The sequence below is a fragment of the Lissotriton helveticus genome, chromosome 10 (assembly GCF_964261635.1).
Source record: "Lissotriton helveticus chromosome 10, aLisHel1.1, whole genome shotgun sequence".
Classification (NCBI taxonomy): Eukaryota; Metazoa; Chordata; class Amphibia; order Caudata; family Salamandridae; genus Lissotriton; species Lissotriton helveticus.
Genome location: NC_136071.1, coordinates 696,928,443 through 696,948,381, shown reverse-complemented (window position 1 = coordinate 696,948,381; position 19,939 = coordinate 696,928,443). Strand labels below are relative to the sequence as shown.

The 19,939-nt window shown below is 50.1% G+C and overlaps 1 long non-coding RNA gene across 1 annotated transcript in view; it reads left to right on the top strand.

Moving 5' to 3' along the window:
* The window catches only part of LOC144785457 (uncharacterized), an 87,768-nt gene extending 71,983 nt beyond the window's left edge, over positions 1-15,785 (top strand). Inside the window, exon 4 of the long non-coding RNA XR_013601904.1 lies at positions 15,077-15,785. This is a non-coding gene — a long non-coding RNA (uncharacterized LOC144785457). The remainder of the gene's footprint in view (positions 1-15,076) is intronic.
* Positions 15,786-19,939: the final 4,154 nt, after the last annotated feature.

Sequence of the window (19,939 nt, the reverse complement as noted above, 5' to 3'; positions counted from 1 at the left end):
CCTTGCACTGATAGTGATATTGTATGAGGGAATATCTCCAATTAAAAACCCTCTTTTCTAACTTTGGATGCCCTTAATATAATATCCAATACCCATATGATCATGACTTAGGGGTCGATTAGGATGGCGGACGGAAGAGCCACCGCGGCCCTGGAGTAGGCGGAAAAAGCCTTTTCCGTGTCCGCCTGCCGCGGATACTCCGTCCGCCATATCAGGATAGGAAAACGTGTCAAATTTCCGTCCGCGACGGAAAAGCACGCACCGCCGCCGAACTACACACGACCACGTGGCGGACGGAACACATCCGGAGGCCCCGCCGTACGTACTGACGTCTAAGACCGTCCCCCAAATCAAGATGGCGGAAAATACACATAAAACCGCAGCGGAAAAACAACCTGTCTGAACACGGCGGAATCCCCACAGCGAACATAGGTGACATAGCAGAGATACCCACCGCAAGCTGACCACCACCATGGACCCAGCGCTACATGCTTTCCCGATGCTCTTCGCGATCCACCACGTCCTAGTCATGGCCCACTATGGACGACGACGCAGGTAAGGCACAAACCATTGGCTGTCTGGAGGGGAATACCAGCAAGGGACGTGACGTAGGGAGGGGGAGTGTCATGTTACCGAAACCACTGATGAGAAGCAAATACGAATACACATTTGTAGTACGCAAGCAGGAATGACAACGACAGACCACGAGACTTGATAGACTACCTTTATTGTACAAAATAGGGGTATAATCACAGTGTATGCGTGAGCATGGGCAAAGTGGGCACCAGAGCAGCTACATCATTGGCAGTTTGCTCTGATACTGCATTCTGCCCTCTCGTTAACATCAACAGGGCATTGTGGAGTACAGAGCAGCTACATCAGAGGCAGCACATCAGAGGGCAGAATGCAGTATCAGAGCATCAACAGGGCATTGTGCAGTACAGAGCAGGTACATCAGAGGCAGTAAACGAGAGGGCAGATTGCAGTATCAGAGCATCAACAGGGCATTGTGCAGTACAGAGCAGGTACATCAGAGGCAGTAAACGAGAGGACAGAATGCAGTATCAGAGCATCAACAGGGCAATGTGCAGTACAGAGCAGGTCCATCAGAGGCAGCACGTGAGAGGGGCAAAGTGCATCAACAGTCCATTGCACCGAACATGTCCATCAGAGGCAGCACGTGAGAGGGGCTAAGTGCATCAACAGTCCATTGCACCGAACATGTCCATCAGAGGCAGCACGTGAGAGGGGCTAAGTGCATCAACAGTCCATTGCACAGAACATGTCCATCAGAGGCAGCACGTGAGAGGGGCTAAGTGCATCAACAGTCCATTGCACAGAACATGTCCATCAGAGGCAGCACGTGAGAGGGGCTAAGTGCATCAACAGTCCATTGCACAGAACAGGTCCATCAGAGGCAGCACGTGAGAGGGGCTAAGTGCATCAACAGTCCATTGCACAGAACAGGTTGATCAAAGGCAGCACATGAGAGTGCAGAATGCAGTATCAGAGCATCAACAGGGCATTGTGCAGTACAGAGCAGGTACATCAGAGGCAGTAAACGAGAGGGCATATTGCAGTATCAGAGCATCAACAGGGCATTGTGCAGTACAGAGCAGGTACATCAGAGGCAGTAAACGAGAGGGCAGAATGCAGTATCAGAGCATCAACAGGGCATTGTGCAGTACAGAGCAGGTACATCAGAGGCAGTAAACGAGAGGGCAGAATGCAGTATCAGAGCATCAACAGGGCAATGTGCAGTACAGAGCAGGTCCATCAGAGGCAGCACGTGAGAGGGGCAAAGTGCATCAACAGTCCATTGCACCGAACATGTCCATCAGAGGCAGCACGTGAGAGGGGCTAAGTGCATCAACAGTCCATTGCACCGAACATGTCCATCAGAGGCAGCACGTGAGAGGGGCTAAGTGCATCAACAGTCCATTGCACAGAACATGTCCATCAGAGGCAGCACGTGAGAGGGGCTAAGTGCATCAACAGTCCATTGCACAGAACATGTCCATCAGAGGCAGCACGTGAGAGGGGCTAAGTGCATCAACAGTCCATTGCACAGAACAGGTTGATCAAAGGCAGCACATGAGAGTGCAGAATGCAGTATCAGAGCATCAACAGGGCATTGTGCAGTACAGAGCAGGTACATCATAGGCAGTAAATGAGAGGGCAGAATGCAGTATCAGAGCATCAACAGGGCATTGTGCAGTACAGAGCAGGTTCATCAGAGGCAGTAAACGAGAGGGCAGAATGCAGTATCAGAGCATCAACAGGGCATTGTGCAGTACAGAGCAGGTACATCAGAGGCACTAAACGAGAGGGCAGAATGCAGTATCAGAGCATCAACAGGGCATTGTGCAGTACAGAGCAGGTACATCAGAGGCAGTAAACGAGAGGGCAGAATGCAGTATCAGAGCATCAACAGGGCATTGTGCAGTACAGAGCAGGTACACAAGAGGCAGTAAACGAGAGGGCAGAATGCAGTATCAGAGCATCAACAGGGCATTGTGCAGTACAGAGCAGGTACATCAGAGGCAGTAAACGAGAGGGCAGAATGCAGTATCAGAGCATCAACAGAGCATTGTGCAGTACAGAGCAGGTACATCAGAGGCAGTAAACGAGAGGGCAGAATGCAGTATCAGAGCATCAACAGGGCATTGTGCAGTACAGAGCAGGTACATCAGAGGCAGCACAAGTACGTGTCCCTACCAACCCGTCACAGGAACCACAAGAGTGCCACGCAGTTCTCAATGGACACACCATGTGAAATAACATTTGAGTGAAGTGTTCAGCACCTCACATCACAGAATCAGGGGGACTGCGTGAACTACCTGCCTCGGCCACACTGGCAACACCAGCAACAGGAGTGTGAGACACAGCCACAGCCCGAGTGACACACACATGGGCCACGGACCCAGACACACTGGCAGCACCAGCAACAGGAGTGTGGGACACAGCCACAGCCCGAGTGACACACACATGGGCCACGGACCCAGACACACTGGCAGCACCAGAAACAGGAGTGTGAGACACAGCCACAGCCCGAGTGACACACACATGGGCCACGGACCCAGACACACTGGCAGCACCAGAAACAGGAGTGTGAGACACAGCCACAGCCCGAGTGACACACACATGGGCCACGGACCCAGACACACTGGCAGCACCAGAAACAGGAGTGTGCAACACAGCCACAGATGTAGTCACTGACACGTGACCCACTGACCCAGACAGACTGCCAGCACCAGAAACAGGAGTGTGCAACACAGCCACAGATCTTCTAACTGACACGTGAGCTATAGACCCAGATACACTGCCAGGACCTGCAACAGGAGAGGGCACAACTGACACTGTGCCACTACATGATGCATGACAGCCAACAACAGACACAGTGCCACCATCTGATACATGAGAGTCAACTGCACCAGCGCCACTGGGACAACTGAAATGATGAGCCACAGGGCTGTATGGGCCAGGAGGCTGGGTGGGCCTGGGAGCTGGGGATAGCTGACCTTGAGCCAAATCGGGGTTGGCAGGTGTCAATGGTGTGTGTCTGCGTTTCTTAGGGATGTGTGAGTGCACCCTGGACAGGACAGGACTGCCAAGTGGTGGGGACTCTAAAGAATCACCACCCACCATAGGTGGAGCATCTGCAGCCGGGGATCTGGTTTCTGGGGACGTGCTGGAGCCTGCTTGTCGTTTGCTCTGTGCCTGCCGCCTGGACTCGGAATCATGTGTAATGGGGGATGCAACAACAGGGGACACCCTCCTCTGCTTCTGACTGGCCTGGATGGGAGTGGAGGTATGGGGGGACTCCGCCGCGGAGACATCTGTTTGGCGTTCAGTAGAAAACGTCAGCCTCAGTGCAGCCAGGGGTGAAGTATGCCTGTCCTTGATTGCGCCATTGTCCATGCTAGATGCCTTGTCCGTAGGATGTGCCTTATCCTTAGGTGGAGTGTTGTCTCTGGATGTAGCCTGTGCCCTGGTCGCCGCCCTGTTCCTGCCAGCAGACTTGTCGTCTGTGGTGCACCTGTCTCCAGTAGACACCTGCTCTCTGTGTGTGTCCCTGCCCTTGGGAGATGGACCTTGCTCTGCTGTGGGCCTGCCCTTGGGAGTCTCCCTGCTCCTAGGAGGTGCCTTTGTCTTGTCACTGTCCTTGGGAGTGTCCCTTTCCTCTGCTGTGGGCCTGCCCTTGGGAGTCTCCCTGCTCCTAGGAGGTGCCTTTGTCTTGTCACTGTCCTTGGGAGTGTCCCTTTCCTCTGCTGTGGGCCTGCTCTTGGGAGTCTCCCTGCTCCTAGGAGGTGCCTTTGTCTTGTCACTGTCCTTGGGAGTGTCCCTTTCCTCTGCTGTGGGCCTGCCCTTGGGAGTCTCCCTGCTCCTAGGAGGTGCCTTTGTCTTGTCACTGTCCTTGGGAGTGTCCCTTTCCTCTGCTGTGGTCCTGCCCTTGGGAGTCTCCCTGCTCCTAGGAGGTGCCTTTGTCTTGTCACTATCCTTGGGAGTGTCCCTTTCCTCTGCTGTGGGCCTGCCCTTGGGAGTCTCCCTGCTCCTAGGAGGTGCTTTTGTCGTGTCACTGTCCTTGGGAGTGTCCCTTTCCTCTGCTGTGGGCCTGCCCTTGGGAGTCTCCCTGCTCCTAGGAGGTGCCTTTGTCTTGTCACTGTCCTTGGGAGTGTCCCTTTCCTCTGATGTGGGCCTGCCCTTGGGAGTCTCCCTGCTCCTAGGAGGTGCCTTTGTCTTCTGACTGGCCTTGTCCAAGGTACAGTCCATGGACATGCAAGTATCCCTTGCCTTGGGAGTACCTTTTGTGTTGAATGCCTGTGTAGCTCCTGAAGGCATGTCCCCCAACAACACTTGTGGATCCTGTGTGTGTACTCCAGTGTATCTGACGTTGTCTACGTGAACAGATTTAGCTGATCTAGGGGATGGGGTCTGTGCCCTGCGTGCCCTGACGTGCTGTCTGACGCTGCTTCTAGTGCAATAACCTGTATTTGAGTCCTGCTCAGAATAATCACTACCCCCTGAGACATCCAGTGGTGTAGATGGGGAAACAGAAGTAGCACCCTGTTCATGCGACTGTACTATTGCAGACGACACACTGCTTGCCAATGACTGCACTGTCCTGTGTAGACCTGCAAGATCGCCATGCATCCCTTCCATGAATGCCACCACCTGCCCCAACTTCCTATCATGGTCCTGGAAAGCATTTGTCATATTGGTCTGCCCCACACACAGCTGTCGCAGCAGATCAACGGCCTCAGCACACAGTGCATTTTGGCTCACCGTGGCAGGGGCAGCGGTGCCCGCACCGAACGCCACTCTGCTCCCCCTACTCCTCCGGCCACGAACAGTACATGGTGCAGTTGGCGGAAGTGTGGGCCCTGTGTGCTGTCTTCCGACAGAAGGTGACGAGTGCCCACTCCCAGTCTGTGACAACAGTGCAGGCTCACCAAGAGTGTCCGACGAGGAGGACGATGGTGTCTCCACATGCGAGTCCTCAGGGACGGTCCTGTCCCCCTCTCCGGCGCTGGCCTCCTCTGTGTCAGTCTGCGTGTGTGCGAAGTCTGAGCCGGACTCATTTCCTCGACTACTCTCCACCGTCTGTGGCTGAGTGTCCTCTGTCATAGCTGAAATGCACATAAAAGATGTGTGAGTCATGGGCAGACTGACGTACAGAAGGAACAGGATTGCCAAAATACATAGCTGACAAAGATTTTGTAGCCCTCATCCTGCACACGGCCCACCTCTACCAGTCATCCTCACATTTCCTGCCATGGGGCCATGGACCACGAGGGGATGTGCTTCAACACTCAACTACTAAGCAAGTGGCGTGTCAACATGGCGGACCTGGATGTCAAATGAGAACCACCCAATGGGACCAAAATGGCATCACAGAGATACATACGCAACACGGAACTCAATACTGTGTCTGTGCACCAATACATGCATAGCACTCACAGGTTTCCTACACAGACAGTATGCTCACCGCTAGTTTGCTGTTGATCGGCACTCAGACGTTCGGCCAGTTCAGGATGCGTCACTGCAATGATACGGTGCATGAGAGGGGTCATGGAGCGTCGGGCCAGACGGGGCGTCCTTGGAATCATGCCCAGTGTTACTTCCGCTACATTCTTGCTCAGCCTGGAAATGTCGTCCCAGCGTTTGTGGCAGTGTGTATGTCGTCTGTTGCACACCCCCAATGCCCGTACTTCCCGTGCTATGCTCCTCCACAGGTCCTTGCGAAGGTGCAGCTTGACCTACCATGATGGGAGACAAAAGGGTTTAAGTCAGTGGACAGGTGGCCTGTCACACACATAGGGGCAAGACGTAACTGTCAGCAGCCATGCACAATCAGGAACATATGTCTAGCCCACACTACACAGCTAAGATAGAAATAGGCCTGATTATTTGGCCCCCTCATGCACACCAACATGTCCCACACTGCACTTACCACCCGTCCTGGTGCGCCGTAGAGGCGGCCATAGTTGCGGAGTACACCGTCCACGAGGACATCAAGCTCCGCGGCGGTGAAGGGTCGAGACCGGATCTCTTTGCCTCTCGACATGGCAAGATCACGGAGTATGGCACTAGAGCAGCAGTCGGTGGTCAGCTCAGCAGCAGCAGCAGGTCGAGGTGATGGTCACAGGCAGCAGTCGGTGGTCAGCTCAGCAGCAGCAGCAGGTCGAGGTGATGGTCACAGGCAGCAGTCGGTGGTCAGCTCAGCAGCAGCAGCAGGTCGAGGTGATGGTCACAGGCAGCAGTCGGTGGTCAGCTCAGCAGCAGCAGCAGGTCGAGGTGATGGTCACAGGCAGCAGTCGGTGATCAGCTCAGCAGCAGCAGCAGGTCGAGGTGAACAGGCAGCACTGGTCCCCAGGGTAGGAAGTGTCCTTTTGGCCAACACACATATATAGGGCCCTCAGCACGTGTCAGTGGCATACGTCGCCAGCAATTGGTCAGCCCTGGAAGCGTGTTCGTGAAATGGGCCAATGACTGGCCCTGTTGTTGCGGTGCACTGCTTCCGCTACTTGCGATTGGCCATATGCGGCCAGCGTCCCTCTTCCCATTGGCTGCATGTGCAGGGACCGTCACGGGCACACATCGGCAACCGCACGTGCAAGCTTCAGGCACGGATGCTTCAGTTGCAACAATGTTCTATCACTGGCGCCTCCATGGCGGTGCACGTACTCAGCGGGGGAGGTGCAGGCCTATACACCCTGTAGATGTACTCAATGGACATGCCAGTTCATGACCCCCCTTACAGTCACCTTGCATCATCCACCCTACACCGGCCGGAGCGGCCGGGCCTAGGGCGGCCGTGCCCGGCCATGTACACAACCGCCGTGCCCGGCCATGTACACAACCGCCGTGCCCGGCCATGTACACAACCGCCGTGCCCGGCCATGTACACAACCGCCGTGCCCGGCCATGAACACAACCGCCGTGCCCGGCCATGTACACAACCGCCGTGGCCGGGCATGTACACAACCGCCGTGGCCGGCCATGTACACAACCGCCGTGCCCGGCCATGTACACAACCGCCGTGCCCGGCCATGAACACAACCACCGTGCCAGGCCCGGCGGTTGTGTTCATGGCCGGCCACGGCGGTTGTGTTCATGGCCGGGCACGGCGGTTGTGTACATGGCCGGCCACGGCGGTTGTGTACATGGCCGGGCACGGCGGTTGTGTACATGGCCGGGCACGGCGGTTGTGTACATGGCCGGGCACGGTGGTTGTGTACATGGCCGGGCACGGCCGTCCTAGGCCCGGCCGCTCCGGCCGGTGTACGGTGGATGATGCAAGGTGACTGTAAGGGGGGTCATGAACTGGCATGTCCATTGAGTACATCTACAGGGTGTATAGGCCTGCACCTCCCCCGCTGAGTACGTGCACCGCCATGGAGGCGCCAGTGATAGAACATTGTTGCAACTGAAGCATCCGTGCCTGAAGCTTGCACGTGCGGTTGCCGATGTGTGCCCGTGACGGTCCCTGCACATGCAGCCAATGGGAAGAGGGACGCTGGCCGCGTATGGCCTTTGGGAAGTAGCGGAAGTTGAGCACCGCCATGGCGGCGCCAATTATGTTATCTTGTCAGACGCTGCACCGTGATGTGTTGTGTGCAGTTGCGTCATGAGGGATGTGAGCGTGATAGGGAAAGGTCATATGACATACAATATAGCATGTGTGTCCATACTATGCCCATCGGTCGGCACACAATGGGCAACAGATGTGCATTTGTACGTGTTGACGTCGGGTGTGACCCTACAGACGTTCTTACATCTTCACAACTACACAGTACATCACGGCTGTATGGCCAAATTATGCATCTGTTATCAGTGTCTTGTTCTGGCGAGGTAACTACAGTGGTGGTGGTACACATGCATTCCGTGTATGTGTTTTGGACGTTGTGTCACCATGCATGTAATTACCGTATGCACAACATTATTGGTGTTGGCATTTGTGCTTGATGACATGGCGTGTGTATAATTATCGTTTGTGTGCATGCAGTTGCATGTGTGTCTGTGATGTGGCTACAAAACATTAGGGTTCAGACTGAAGTTTTGTCAGTAAGGTTCACATGTGATGGAGTTGTACACGTATGCGTCGTTTGTAAGTTGACCTAAGTTACATCTCTCTCCCACACAGGAGGGCTCCAAATGTGCATCGCCCATACACTGTGCTGGAGGATATGGTTGACGAGGAGGTGATTCGGAAATTCCGGCTGGATCGACGTCGGTTGCTGGAGCTTGTGGCTCAATGTCTCCTCATCTGCAGCCACGTAGGACGTATCCTGGGTCGATTACACCCACTGCAAAGGTCATGGCGGTACTACATTTCTTTGCTACTGGCACATTTCAGTACACAGTTGGACATGCCGGGGGGATGTCACAGGCCATGTTCAGCACGGTTCTTCGGGATGTCTTAACAGCTATGATGCTGTACAAGAATGACTACATACATTTCCCACGGCCGGAAGAGTTGGCAGCAGTCAAAGCTGACTTCTATGCACTGGGCCACATACCTCACGTTGTGGGTTCAATTGATGGCACACACATCGCTATCATTCCACCACGGGCACGGGAACAAGTGTTCAGGAATCGCAAACACTTCCATTCGCTGAACGTGCAGGTGGTGTGCCTGGCAAACAACATCATCTCCCATGTGTGTGCAAGATTTCCTGGCTCCGCACATGACGCCCACATCATGCGGAGCAGCATTGTCCCACGACTCATGGCAAATCTGCGACCCGGTCAAGCGTGGCTTGTTGGTGAGTGTGCAGTGGGGACTCTTGTGATCTCTGTGTTGCATGGGGTACCCACCATATCTTGTTGTGATGTTTGTGTCTGTCATCCCCCTACATAGGCGACTCGGCGTACCCAAACCGGCCCTGGCTCCTCAGTCCCCTACGTAATCCTAGAACAGCGGGTGAAATGCGGTACAATGATGCACATGGAAGGACACGGAGAGTCATCGAACGTACCTTTGGACTGCTAAAGTCTAGGTTTCGGTGCCTCGATAAGACCGGAGGGGCCCTGCCTTACTCACCAGGAAAAGTATGCAGGATCGTGATTGCCTGCTGCATGCTCCACAATCTGGCAGTACGCAATGACATTGAACTGCTATTGGACCCTGAAGAGGAAGAAGTTCCTCGGCCTCCCATCCCACCCATGTCGACTGATGAGGATAGTGGTGAGGGGGAAGGTGTGGACCAGAGGCGCCAGCTCATAGATCGCTACTTCCCTTGAATGTGAGTAACTACCTCTAGTGGCGGTTGACAATGCCTCATGTATGTTTGCTGGTGTTGTGTGGATGTGGGGTTCATCAGCTGGGTGTTGTTTGTGATGGTTGCATATGTGTGTCTTCACTCATCCCATGCTTTTGTGATGGTTGTCGTTTGTGTAATGTTGCTGTGCATTGTGTTGTGATGTGTGTGTATCTGTTTCCTGACGTGTGTTTGCTGTCTCTGATTTTCCCTAGGTCACTCACGCAGCGCCATGATCATGTACGACTATGATCCCTGAACCTGTTTACGTCTGTTTCTGAAGGCAATCATGTGAATAAACATGGAGGCAGAACATCATTGTGTGTGTAAGTGCAATTTATTTACAGGTTGTGCTTTTGTGCTGGTGAATATTTACAAGTAAGTGGGGTGGAGGGAGTTGGAGTTGAAGGTAATGGCAGATGAAATGTCCGTGCTGACACCACATTGGGGGGTGTCAGGGTAGTCCAGCAGACCAGTGGGAATGATTGTCTGTGGGACAGGATACTTAGCAGGGTGAATGTCTGGCACAGGCTGTGACATTGTCATTGGCGTCCCCTCTTGGAGCGTGTGGATGGCGCTCCAACACTGCTCTCAGCCACTTCCTGCCTCGGCCGGCCCCTCCGTCTCTGAGGTGGAACAGAGTCAGCTGGGAGGTCGGGTTGTTGATGGGCCACATCCGTCGCCAGGGGCACAGGTGGTGGTGGCGGCGGTGGAGGCGGAGGTGACGGTGGCGGTGGAGGCGGAGGTGACGGTGGCGGTGGCGCTACGACAATTGGTGGAGGGGGGGGTTGTTCCGGCCAACCCATTCCCTCCACATCGTTGCCTGCTGGCCCATGATGTCCACCATCTGGCCAAGGAAGCCAGAGATTTCGCGCAGGATGTTGGTGTTGTCCACTGAGTCCTGGTGTGCACGATCAGCGTTTGCCTGGGACCGGTCGTATGACGCCTGACACCTGGCAAGGGCTTGTAGGGACTCTGCCTCTGGATGGGGTAGCTGTCCTTCCTCTGCACGACGATGTGTGGCTCGCCTGATTGGCTGATGTTCCCGTTGCCTGTGTTTGTGGCCCACTCACCCTGCTTGTGTGTGAGGCCGATGGACCAGCGTCGTGCGCTGGGTTATGCTGGGTGGCACAGGCAGGAGTCGTGGTACTGGTGGTACTGGTGGTACTGGTGGTACTGGTGGTACTGGTGGTGGTGGGGACTGTGCAGATCACAGAGACAGGTGTCGCTGGAGTCACACATGCGACGTTGGTCGGTCCCGGGAGTCCCTGTGAGCCAGATGGCCCTGGCTGCGTGCTTGGTCCCGCTCCATCCTCCGCACCGGAGCTGCCTGTGTCCTCGTCACCAGAGAGTCCTGTATGTGTTGGAGGCGAGGCTGGCGGCCGGGTACTGGTTTCCCCAGTCAGTTGACGATCACCTGAGGGACAAGATAGAGCTGGTCAGTAATGTGGACATTACATGGTTATATAGATTTGTAGACATTTCTGTTTCCTGTCGCACACACCCCACCCTCCACCACCACCACCCTCCCCGTGTACTTGGGGGCCTGTTGGGAGTTGTAGTTTGGGCCTCTCACACACCCCACCCTCCACCACCACCACCCTCCCCGTGTACATGGGGGCCTGTTGGGAGTTGTAGTTTGGGCCTCTCACACACCCCACCCTCCACCACCACCACCCTCCCCGTGAACATGGGGGCCTGTTGGGAGTTGTAGTTTGGGCCTCTCACACACCCCACCCTCCACCACCACCACCCTCCCCGTGTACATGGGGGCCTGTTGGGAGTTGTAGTTTGGGCCTCTCACACACCCCACCCTCCACCACCACCACCCTCCCCGTGTACATGGGGGCCTGTTGGGAGTTGTAGTTTGGGCCTCTCACACACCCCACCCTCCACCACCACCACCCTCCCCGTGTACATGGGGGCCTGTTGGGAGTTGTAGTTTGGGCCTCTCACACACCCCACCCTCCACCACCACCACCCTCCCCTTGTACATGGGGGCCTGTTGGGAGTTGTAGTTTGGGCCTCTCACACACCCCACCCTCCACCACCACCACCCTCCCCGTGAACATGGGGGCCTGTTGGGAGTTGTAGTTTGGGCCTCTCACACACCCCACCCTCCACCACCACCACCCTCCCCGTGTACATGGGGGCCTGTTGGGAGCCATGTACATGTTTGTGAGTTGGTGTCCAACGTGCATGGGTTGGGGCGTAGGAGATGTTTCTTCTCAGTTGTGTGAGCCTGACCATGTCGTGCTGATCGTGGTGCTTGGTTTGTACTCACCAGCCTCTTATCCTTCGTCAAGTCCGTCTAGGCTCTGTGGGTGTAGTATCACCAGCAGCTTCTCCTCCCAATCGGTGTAGGGTATGGGCTCCGGGGGTGTGCCACCGCCAGTATGATTGGCTCTAGCAAAGTTTTTAGCTCGGATGCCCTTGACCCAGGTCTTCAGGTCATGCCACCGCCTCTGAATGTCATGCTTCGTCTTTGGCACAGTCCCCAACGCATTCACCCGAGTGACGATCCTGTCCCACATGTGGTTCTTTTGCGCCACGGATGTCTGCTGGACTTGGGCCCCGAAGATGTGGGGCTCAACACGGATTATTTCATCTACCATTACCCTCAACTCTGTCTCCGTGAATTTAGGGTTTTTTTTGGGTGCCATGGTGTGTGGTGCTCAGTGTGTGAGTTGAGTGAGTTGGGGGTGCAGGTGTGTGGTGTGTGATGTGTAGGATTTGTGTGGTGGGTGTTTGTGTGGTGGGTGTGGTAGGGTGGTGGTTGTGTGTCTTCTATGTGAGTTAGCAGTATCTCAAATAGGGCCTCTTGCTAGCAGCAATGCTGTGATGCAAAGGATTGTGGTAGTGTGTGGGTGTCATTTTATAGTCGTGTCTCAATGGTTGTTGGCAGTCAGGTGGTAGGTGGGCGTGTTGACTAGTGTGCATTATTGGATACTTGGGACGTGTCATGGTGGCTTGTGCTTGGTGTTGGTGTATGGGGGGGGCATTGTCAATGTTCGTATGTTTGCTTTGGACTTGCAATACACTTTCTAACATTTGTTTGCCGCTAGGGATGTTGTGTGTGTTGGCCTTCCGCAGTGATGCTGTGGTTATCGTTGCATTCATTCCGCCGCGGACGTGGATGGCTGTGCGTTCCGTGGTACGGGCGGATTTATCCTAATTGCGGCCACGGAGTATTCACAGGTATGGCGGTACATGTGATATTTTCCGCGGTCATTTCCGTCCGCGGCAGTGGTTGTTCATTGATGTGTTCCGTCCACCGCGGACGGTGTTGGTTATGATCCGTCCGCCGCGGTCGGAGTTTCGTGACATGATTATCCTAATCCCAACCGCGGAATCTCCGCGGCGCAGCCGGGAGTAAAATTTCCCCCACCATGGCGGACAGTACCCATTTCCGTCCGCCATCCTAATCGACCCCTTAGTTTGCATAGGCCCTCATTACAAGGGTCCTCTTAATTCTAATGTGGCTGGTAACTGCTGGAAATTATGAGATCTGTGGAAACGCCACAGATCTCCTAACTTTTGTGAAAGTCTGGTCCAAAAAAAGGAAATACTGGAGATTCAGACTCAGACTTACCGACTTCCCCAGTAGTTCCTCATTTAACCCCTTAGGTGGGGAAAATCTAGCCCATTCACGGGGCCACTCATAATGGGGAACATAATATTCTACATTGAACCACACCTCTCTCCACCAATAAACGTACATTTATTTCAAAACGAACCACCCCTCAGACTCCTTTCCAGCATTACTCCACCAGATGTACACTGACCTTACTCCACTTCCCCACAACACATCAATTGATCTCTTGAATAACATTGTCAAACGAGTTAAATTTACATTATGCAATATCTCCTCTGCTGCATCATGACCACAACCCTAGATATCACCTTGTATTTTAATTCCTAAATCTGAATGAGAGAATCACTACTTAAAACACGATGAAACAAGACCTCCACTTTACTTAACTATTGCAAAAAACATATCTAATGTCATCATCAATGATAAATCATCTTACCATCAATCTTACCATCAAAATCTTTATCCTCTTACTATCAAAACTTTTATCACCTCTTTTCAATGTCACATGTTTCACTTCAAACAGTCTACTTTCACCACAACTAACAAATGATGCCTTATTTTCTACCAGTGATCTTTAGATGCACTTCTCTTCAGAAATCACCACAGTACAAAACAACCAGAACATATTTTTCCACACCCACTTTTTCTTTCCATACACATCTGATTGTATTATCATACTTTACTACATGGCCATCCAACTCAGTTACTATCCTAAACATATAATTCTTCAGAAAACCAAACCTCTTACAGTGTTCTTCCCTGCCCAACATCCCTCTATAACTATTACCTTGCTTCTGGCACGTACCCAAACTGCTTCAAACCTGCAGTGGGTCACCCACTTCTGAAGGCTCATTGCTGACTCCATTGTTGCCTCAAATTAAAGGCTGGTATCTCAATATTTCTTTTTGTCTAAGGCATTTAACTGGTCTGCAATATCCTCATACCCCATTTTCCTACCAATATTTTTGTGAATCCGCTCAAATATGGCTTCAAGGCCCTACATTCCTTAGGAACAGACTTTCAAGCATATTCAGCTTTATCACCATCACCCAATACAATCATTGCTGCCAAGGATCCCAACTCCAGGCATGATGTGCTGCTCCATTCAGTTTTATTTTCCTTGAATTCTGAGATACGTACCCTTTTTTATAATGGCATAAACAAAAAATAAAGTCCCAGAATTCAAAGAAAAACCCTGGACTGGAGTAGTGCATCTTGCATGGACCTGAGAAATGTAGCAGAGTTGTGCAATAGATCCTCATACTTTTGGATGAATCCACAGCATTTGTCACTGTTGATTACCGTACTCTACTCCTCTCAGTAGACTCACTATGCACTATGCATTACTGGCAGAGCAGCGTAATTTAGGCTCTACCCTATTTACATCATGTATATATATTTATGCACTCATATACAACATGATATCCAATGTGATGGTTGAACCTCATCAACATGTGTGATGCATTTATATGAATAACTAGTAAGTAGCCCTTGTGATCACTAAGAGCTTACACACAAATGTACTAGGTTCATCAATAGAATGATGCAATCATGTCCATTGCATGTTTACATTTAATATTGACTGCTTGCTTTCATACATTTATAACGCTGTACAATGCATTCATTTTGATTCTCAAGTAAACTTAGCCTGACATTAGGCCTTTGCTTAAGTAGTTTGCCTTTACTCTGTCAATATGCTGTTTATTATTTCTTGCAGGTGTGTTATCATATTTCTCATTAGGTAGTGAAAGGCTTATTGTATGTATTTGACAGCTGATAGTGAGGACTGGGAGGAGAAAGTTGGCAACAATTGTGAGGAACCGTTGCTGAGAGAAGGCCTTCTGTTCACGGTGTACCAGGAGGAAGCAACATTCAAGGATAACAGCTGCGTACCTAATTATTTTGACATGGAAACTTATGGAGTATATTGCCTCCCCTTGAAAAAAGTTATCTGATTGGCTCGCAGTGGTGGAAATGAGATATGGATGTTCTAAAAACTGTCAACAGTATTTTTAATTGGGGTTTTATATTCAGTTAGTCATACTTTATCTGATTTCGAGAGGGCTCTCGGTTGGAATTCTCTGAGTGCAAAGCTTCATGCTGAGCACTCTTCCCATTTCTTCGAACTTTTACTGAATTTCAATCCTATGCTGACTTCTTCCATGCTCCCCCTGAGAAATAAACTCAAAATCGGGTCTTAGTCTATTGTTAGACTAGAAAAATAAAGTTTCTTTATGGAATACCTGATTGCATCAATCTGTTTTCTTAGCATTGTGGCCGTTATTTTTTTGTACCTCATCTTATTACGCCTTAACTAACTGGCACCTTTTGGTCTCCAGAACATGTTGTTATATCTTTTGAATTTATTTCTGCTTTTCATATATACTGGTTAGATAAATGTTTTTAAATAAATCTTTATGGTTGAATTATTGGATCTTGGTCTTCATTGTGGAATCACATTGGCTTCACAGATTTGGAAATGTACTTCTGATGTTAGCTCACTTACCCCGCTTCAAGTCGACCAACAAAGATCAAAACGACCAATGGGTATATATGTTTGATGATTTCACTAAGAGATTGAAGTTCAGATATCCATGCTCTGTCACTGGCCTATCATACAAGTGGCATCTCTCTTCGATCAGTCTTGGTCTTCTGAAATTCAAAGGCATCCACTCCTCCTCAACTGGGGTCTTATACTTTCCAGTGGCGGCTGGTAAGGTTTGGAGGGAGGGGGCTGGCGGGACACACTCTCATGCACATGCACGCATACACATAACACTTAAAGCAATGTATTCACACACACACACACTCACACAAACACAGTCATTCACAACACTCATCATCAAACATTCATACATACATGCACCCACGCACACAAACACATCCATTCACAACACTCTTCACCAAACATTCATACATACACAAAACCATTCACAAAACTTTTCACCAAACATTTTCACATACACGCATGCATGCACCAAACAGATTAAAACAAAAACAAACACTCACTTGCAGCCAGCTCTGCCTTGGACGTTCCAGAAGGCTTGGGACTGCTGCCTTCCCTCAGGAGCTGACCTAAGGTCAGCCAATTATAGAAGGCAGCAGTCCCATTGTAATCACAGAGTGGAATGGGGTCGGCAAGCCTGCTGACCCCACCCCACTTTGTGATGAAGTGTCACTGATTGACACTCAATCCTGGGCGCTTCAGGTCTTAAAACTGAAGTTCCCAGGTGCAAGGCAATCAGTGACGCTACCCCTTGTCACTGATGGGAGGGCCTCAGAGACCTTTGATAAACTGAGGACGTCACACCCAGCAGGGCCACACAAAGTAGTAGCAAAGTGAGTAACGAGGAAGTGGGGGAATGGCAGAGGTATTCTCAGATGTAGGCTGAGGATAAAACAGAAGTTCCTACAAACAAACTAGCCTTTCCACGCATTGAAATAGACTCATTGGCAGGAGTATGTAGGCTAAGACTGCTGCATTCAGGCCATTGCTTGTGGCTTTCTTGTCAGCTCACAAGTATGCTCTCCACCAGCTGCAGGGTACCTTTTACCCTAAGGTTCATCCCAGTGGGAAGTTCTTTGCTAGGGCCATGTCAGGCCTCCATGCAAAATATCACAACACAACATTTTCTAAGAAGGTAAAAGCAGACCTCCAAATCTGGGTGAAGTCCCTAGAGCTTGTTCATGACCGAATCATCTGGCCTGCAGTCAGCCAATTTCAATGCAGATTTGGCTCTCCATACTGAAGCAGAAGAAATTGTAGGTTTTGGCGCCATTCCCAGCAGCAAGTGGTGCATGCAACACTGGCCAGTAGAGTGGTCCATAATGGGATGACCAGCAGCATAACATTTCTTGAGCTGTTTTCCATTGTAGTCCCCCTATATATCTGGGAGCATGATCTAGTGAATAAGAAAGTCATCTTTTATAGTGATAGCATAGCAAACAGAATGCCAGTGCCTATGTGTCTTAAGATTGCTCAAAGCCATAATTCATATCTGTCATTCATCGAATGTGTATTTCACTGTCAAGCATATCCCCAGGGTCAAAACTCAGTGACTGATAACTTATTTTGTTTTAAGTTACAAGATTTCAGAGCTTAGAACCCCGAGGCAGATGAGAAGATCACACCATTCCCCTAGAACTCATGGAAGGTTGGCCACCCTTTCCCACAGAACTGATCTAGGACAAAGTATGTTATGAAATTGTCTGGGATGTTTGTGCAAGCACTAGGGAGGATCAATTCAAAGCAGTGTGGATTTTGACTTTATTGGCAAATGATAAAAACCACAGCAAACTGGGTAGTTCACTCTGGTCAAGAGGCAGCTGTCAAAAATCACTTTTTTGTCGGTCTTGGGGGGTGGAGGATAAGAGACCTCAGAAAGTATTTCGATTCAGAAGAGCCCTCAAAAGATAGGAGCTCCTTTGCCCAGGTGAGAAAGAGTCTGAGGCCAAGTGACATATCCAGGTTTGCAGATGTCTTGGGAGAGCCAACAACCTTATGCTTCACCCAATATAAGGTCTCATTCTTTGGTCCACACATTCACTGAAATTTTTTAGGGCCTTTAGGATTTCTGAGTTTGTGGCAACCTCCCAGTCAGACCAGTGCTTAGGCCTGAAAATTGATGACGTCATCTTCATCATGATCCCTTTAAATTTTGATTTAAGAAGTACAAAACATTACCTTGAGTATGAGTGGGTTTAGCAGTAGCTCCTGCAAATCTTGCTTCACCCACACTATCACAATTTGCAACACTGTGTAAATGTGCATTGTGGCAGCTAGGAGTCAAGTCAGGAGGTTTTACATCTCATGGGGGCTGTAAAGACAGCAGTGGCAATCATAGCCTCTGGAAATAACGTTGCGAGAGGTCTTGCAATACCTTCAGAATAGCCATACTGGAGTTCAGGAGGTGAATGAGCAATAAAGATGCCTTCAAATTTTATTTTCATCTTGTCAAATTTGCTGTTCAAAGTCAGAGATCAAATGGCAAGCAATGACTTCTGTCACATTATTGCCTATTTTTTTACATAGTGTTATATGCCCAGGTTAGCCCCTTTTAAAAAAGCAGCTAATTTTTTGCATTGTCCTCACAATACTATTTCAACCGTGAACATTTGCACTTCCTTGCGTGCATGACAATGTTGGATTATTTTCTCAGAAACTAAACTTGTTTACATATCTTGCTTCAATCAACATTATCACAATGCCCTGAACATCATTTACCAGGTATTTTTTTGCAGTATGTACAAATGTTATCTCTATCTTCATCCACAGGGCGACAGGGCTATGTACATATCCATAACATCACTAATTTATACGAACATCGTAAGGCTGGTTTTGATTATAAAAGATGAGCATCCCGATAGATTGTGAAAGGAGGCACTTCAGCTGACAACGAGGGTACCTGTGTGCTGAGACTTCACCACGCAGTGGTCTGACATCTCGTGAGGGGTGTTTAATTTTCTTTCCGAGTGCATAGTAAGAGAGAGGACTCTGTAACATGAATTATGTGACACTTTTCAAGGAGAGTGTTGAAGGAAAGGCTGAAGGATGTCAATTTCTGTCATAACATATACCAAAATGTGAATACTTGTAAATGAACTGTTCAAATTATTCAAAATATATCAGCAGTTAGGAAAGCACAAATGAAGAATACGTATTTGTAATTATGAAGTTAGATGGAAACAGAGGGCCTAAATTACAAAGACATTGCACAGCAAGTGCATCCCTATTTTTGAGGCACCTGCGGCGCAGTGTGCTTTCCCATATTTTCAAGGTCACCAAAAAGTCACCCTGTGTGACTTTTCATGGCCTTGTAAATATAGGCCCCTTTCACACATTATTCTGTGTGAAATGTGCATTTCAGGGGTGTTGTTGTAGGTGTTCCCACAAAACACCCATGGAATCTGACACATTCCCAGATTTACAACTGTTTGTAAAGCTTGGAAAGTGTCAGCATCCGACACCTCCCCAGGGGAGATATGGGAACGGCGCAAGAGAAGGAATACTTTATTTCTCCTTGCTTTTTCCCTTTCTGTGTATACTGCAGAATGAACATGCCATCAATGATTGTTTTTTGTGCAGCAAGGTATCCCTTCCTGTACAAAAGCAATTACCTCCTAAACGCAGGCACCCTTGCAACATGACGCAAGGGTGTCCGCGCTGGTGCACAATAGTCAATTGTGCACCAGACCAGGGAAAAGCACACAGATGAGTTTTATAGTTGTTAATATGACGCATCCCTGTGCTTTTAAAATGATGCAGCTTTGTGCAGCAAAAAGGCTTACGGCACTGCACTGCATAATTTATTTGTAAATGAGGCCTAAATATTTTAATATGATCTAAACAAATCAAGTCATTTTATTTGGTGATGCCCAAATTGTAAACATTTGTAAAACCTGATTTCCATACAATATCGTTTGTATGCTATGTAGTTTAATCAGTAAAACTGCATGCCTGAGAACATTTAGTGGCCATTACAGTGCAAATGTATTGTCTGCAAATTACAGTATCCTACCACACCATGCTTTAGTAAAAAAAATCTGTAACAAGGTATTCCTAATGCACCACTGGCTAAAA